Here is a 5612-nt window from a genome sequence, read left to right on the forward strand (position 1 = left end):
GGGGGGGGGGGATAAATTCAGGAATGTGCAAATGGGCTTTGTGTATCTGTCTTTGGTACTTCTACTAATGGTACAATATAGTATTTTTCAGTTTGCCTTAGCCCATGTATATTCATAAATGGTTTCCATGTAATGAGCATGTCCTTGTTCCAGTACTGTAGCAGGAGTTTGCAGCTGTTTATTGCATATTCTTTGCTATGTTTAGTGATTGTATAGTATGTTTTATAATTTTTATGTAGCTGTAGCTAACTTTTACATTGTTTCTCTATTGATTAGTTTGTGATATTTGTTCTACTGGGAAGTGCTTGCTAATTAGTGTTTGGAGGGTGTGAGCAGCATCTGGGGCTACATTTAAGCTGAAGGGTAAACGGAGGCTGGGTTTTTTTCTAGGTTTCTTTTGTTGTTATTAATTTATTGTATCTAAGGTAGGAGTTGCAGTTTCTTTTTGAATCCGTTTGCTTAAAGGACTTCATTGTAGAACAGTGCTGTTTAGTCAGATATTCGTTTGTCAAATGGAATTGTTTATATTCTTCAGCTTATGCTACTGACTAAGGTTTTGATTATCAATAGTAGGTGGTCTGAGCTGATGAAGAGGCAGACAAATAAGTCAGTCAGCAAATGCAAGCCAATAAAAACATCAGCATAAGACCACACCCACATTAAATATAAATATACCACCAAAACAGAGTTCTCAACTAAAAATTGCAGTGGTATGAAACCTGAGTTGCATGATCAATATTCTGTTTCCATAACATACATATAAGGCATAATCCTAAGTTTCAAGAACTGAATTACTGCTCATTCGCTTATAAATTAAAACTTTGTTGCAGCCATTCTGTTTCACAATTAAACTAGGCAGATATGTGCCTCAGTCTAGTTGACAACTAACAGGTTGCTACTGTTAGTTAAATGCCAAGCAATAAAAAGAAAGACCAAATGCCACACCACCTGTTTTACAAACCATAGGAGTGTCTTGTACAGAATTGATCTGCCTAATATACCAACCAAATTTACTGCTCATTCAGAATACTCTCTACATATATTTTCAAATGAAAAACCATTTTAGGAAAGCATGCCTGTAGTAAAGGCAGGAGGGCTACTGACATGATATTAAACAAACTGAAATTCAACCAACAAATACAGACACAAGCTGGACATTTATGTAAGACATGGATAATGCCTGTGGGTCACTTAATAGTCTGACTGGCTAACCTTCGTGGTATTCAATCTGTTCTATCTAGGTTGATCTTGGCTAAGCAAAAAGATTAGTGCACACACAAAAATATAATGTAGGTGCAGGCATGACTGTGTAGTTAAGAAGTTTACTTCTCAACTACATGGCTTTATATTCAGTACCATTGTGTAACACCAGGGAAAGTGTCTTCTATAGCCCTCAACAAATCAAAGCCTTGTAAGTGGATTTGGTAGACAGAACTCTTAAGAAGGTGTGTGTGTGTGTGTGTGTGTGTGTGTGTGTGTGTACGCGCGTGCACATGTCTTCATATCAGCAGCAGTTGTTTCAAAATGTTATCATCATACAAACAGTATAATCAGTTTCCAATCTTTCATGAAAATATGTCCAGCAACAGGGAAATATAATCCTTGCTTGGTGATACTTGGAAGGACACATGGCCTAAGAAAATGTGTCTCAATGAATTGCATCTGACCCATGCAAGCAAGGAAAAGTGGATATTGTGATGGTGGTGATTGCAATGATAATGAAGTAAATATAAAATTTGAAAGAAATCTCTTTCAAAGAAATAAAAATGAAAAGTAAAAAGGGAAAATTTGAAAATAACAGGACATAAATGAAACAAAGAACATGAATAGTTAAATTCTATTTAAAAATCATATTAAGTGCTTTGTTTTCAAATAACACACCACAAAGTGTATGAGTTTATTAAAGGACAGAAGAGTTGTCATAAATAATTAGGAATTAGGACCAGAAATAGTTTACAAACAAGTGAAAGATAGTTATTAAGAAATTACTCTGCTATTTTATTCAAATGCACTTCTGATGGAATGTAATATTGTTTAGTTATGTAATAAAAGGAAATGCATCAAAATGTTTATGAGGTAAATATATGCAAAAATCTACATCTTCACTGTATCCAAATATCATTCTGAAAACAAAAAAAAAAGCTATAAACTAAATCTAGCATGCTTATAAATAATAATAATCTGGCACCAAACCAACTATTATACATAGAAGGTAAGCTGTAAGGTTTAGTATATTTAAATAAACCCCAAAGTATTAATAGTTAGATATTAAATTGACTCCAATGAAAGGATAAAAGGTAAATTTAATCTTCAAAGTCATTTGAAATCAGAGTATAGAACAATGAAATAAAATACTTGAAGCAGTGACTCTCAAATGGTGTACTATGGAACACTAGCGTGCCACAAGTTGTAGCTAGGTCTGACACAAAATAATATATTTTAGAAAAATGTGAAAAACACAAATTGAAATTCTAAAACTGAAAAAACCTTGCTAATTGTTTCATTTATTGAATAAAAAAGTAAACTTTTTCTGTAATTTTAAATTGTTCATAATCTATAATATACAAATACCTGTTATTATTTCATGCATCAATTGCACCAACACATTTCTTTTTGCTTCAAAGTGCAGTGCAAATATAAAAATGCTAGGAACCACTACTGTCATGTCTTCTTAGTATTTTACAATTCCATTCACATGTAGGATGCATAATAGGAGTTATAAATCAACCTCAGGTTAATTAATTCATTTTATTGAACTTAGAATGAGTAAAGGAAAAAGCTGGTCTTTTTAAGATTTCATCTCAAACTATTAAAGGCTCAATACAAGGCAATTTGTCCAATGTTCTAGTTATGTCCATTATTCTACCATTTGTATTAAACCCTTACCATAAAAATTGACATACTATCAATTGAACAGACTCCAATACATAACTGATACTTATTTCACTGACTTTACAATATTAAGGTGAAAGACAAAGCCAAAGGGATTTGAACTTAGAACATAATAGTACATAACTATATATAACTAAACACAGCACCAAGCATTTTCTTTGGCACTGTACCAATTCTGCCACCCACTGCCCTATACTGCAATACCAGCAACTGAAATCTGCTTCATCTTCCCAAATATAAAATATAGATAAGTAGGACACAAGCATGAAGAAATCTGTGTCGTAACCACTTTATATTTTTTTTAATAGTTATATTTTAAAGAAAGGATGTGACAATCTTGCCTTTCCAGAGGCATTAACATCTCAGAAAATGATTGAAAGAAGCTAGCCATACTTTATCCCTCTCCTTGCTTCATAAACACACTATATATATATATATATATATATATATATATAATTCAGTCCTTCTTTGTTTTATACAGACTGCATACTTAACTGGCACTCGTTTCATCCACTTCAGAGAGAGAGAAGAAAAATTTGACCCCATGGGAATTTGAATCTTGACTACAAAATGAGATGGCCAAATAGAAAATCAACAAGTTATTTTCTCTGGTACATCATTAATATTTTATCATTTATTGTTATTCTTGCTGTTAACTAGAACATAAAATACATTTTAGTACATTAGCAGCTCAATTCCTTGAATTAATCAAACTTAATTCTAGCAATTATGTTCACAGCACCCCAAAGTGAATAAAAGTCAAAAGTCAGCTCTTGTGAGATAGCAACTGAAATAAATTTTAAAAATACCAAAACTTATCTGCTATCATTACACCTCACAATAATAATTACTTAACTCATTAGAAATAATTCATTTTTCTATTTTTGTACTTTACACTGAAATGAAACACTCAACATAACTTAACCCCAAATATTTGTTATTTAAGGTACAAAAAATGTTAAGGGGATACTTATTTTATAGAGTCTAAGCTGGTTGAAAGGTAGAGTTGAGTGTATCAAGAATTGGGTCCAGAATTTGAAACGAAATAAATGCCAAAAAGCAAAATGTACAACACTGCACCATATCTAACACTAATAATAATCCTAAGTAATTACTGACAGTTATATAATGCCTATTCATAAGAGTTACTGAAATATAATCCAAAATATCTGCTGCTATGAAAATTCAATAACAGCCAAACTCAAAAATGTCAAAAAAAAATGCAGTTTAGGAAACCCTTCTGATTAAAATTTTGTGGATGGATATTTTATATACCTTTGCCAATTATGTTTGAATACATACATATATATATATATATATATATATATATATATATATAAGAGCAAAAGTTGAGCGAGTCTGTATAGTGCAAAAATATTTCAGATATGTCACAGTTGCTTCCCTTCGCATCCAGTCGACTAAACTTCTTTCATTTCATTTTTATGACTATAAATTATCATGGTAAAATCTGCGGTTGATTTAATTGATTAAAACCCTGAAGGCAATTAATTAAAAAGCTGAAACCAATAAAAAAAAATAGAAAAATAAATTAATACTTTAAACTTTATCCTAAGTGACAGCACAAATGTCGGTTATTCCTATGACATTGAGCATTCAACAAAAAGTTTTAAACTTTCCCACTCAATTTATTGTCATTGCATAGAAATAAAATGATATAAGTGGATCGACTTACTGCTATGTTACGCTATTTTAAGAAACACTTAACTGTTGAGTATGCCTACAGCCATTGTAACGATCACAACTCATAATGTAACTGACAAAGGTACATAACTCTGCAAACCCCTCCGCCATTCACCTGACCAATACCTAATTTTTAACATAGTTTAGAGGATTAACAAGAGAAAGTACCTAGCTAGTAACTCCACGCTAACTCCAATTTGAAAAATATAACCAGCCAAACCTACCAGAGGGAATATTGGATTTAAATCAGGTACATGGGCTGGAAGGATAGTTATAAGAATAAGAGTCAAAGTCAAGTAAAATTAACACAAAATGTAACTCAATAATAAATTTGGTCTCAGTTATTTTTAGCTGCCTCTCGGCACCCCATATTTTATTTTTTTATTATTATTTTTTTACTTTTTCACTTCACCTTCATATCTTAAGGTTCTGAGAAAGAATTAATGACTTTTTGAGAAAGAATTAATAACTATTAAATTCCTCTAAACTAGGCTGTAACAAGATTAGGAAATACTCCCCAAACACTTAAAAAAATTGTATGCGAGTGTTTAGAATAAACAATGCAAGTTAATTCATGCATTAACTACAAACAGGTTAAAAAGAGTAATGTGAATAATATGGCTGAGGGGAAGACACCTCAGAAGAGCATTCTGCATACTAAATATAAATACAGTAAGCTCTCACATATGTAACATAGCAAGTTCTTCAATTAACTGAGACAGTCCTTGCAATTAAAGAGACAAAAACTCTCTAGAGAGTGTTTAAAATCTAAAAACAAGCAAAGGAGACAACTCCAATAAAATCATGGAAATGGACCTGGCCAACAAGTGAGTGATGAATGTGATTTGGTCAGGTTACACTTAAAATGAAGCATTTTCAATAATTTCATAACCAACCTCATTATAATCCTTTCTTTATATCTGTGTATGTCATAAATTCAATGAAAAGTGTGTGTGTGTGTGTGTGTGTGTGTGTGTGTGTGTGTTGTGTGTGTGTGTGTGTGTGTGTGTGTGTATATA

At 31.9% G+C, this 5612-nt stretch overlaps 1 protein-coding gene across 2 annotated transcripts in view; it reads right to left on the reverse strand.

Annotated features, from left to right (window-relative positions):
* Window positions 1-5612, reverse strand: part of LOC106881031 (catenin alpha) — an 80850-nt gene that overhangs the window by 43432 nt on the left and 31806 nt on the right. The gene's annotated exons all lie outside the window — the stretch shown is intronic.

This window comes from Octopus bimaculoides, chromosome 2, assembly GCF_001194135.2.
Source record: "Octopus bimaculoides isolate UCB-OBI-ISO-001 chromosome 2, ASM119413v2, whole genome shotgun sequence".
In the NCBI taxonomy this organism is placed as follows: Eukaryota; Metazoa; Mollusca; class Cephalopoda; order Octopoda; family Octopodidae; genus Octopus; species Octopus bimaculoides.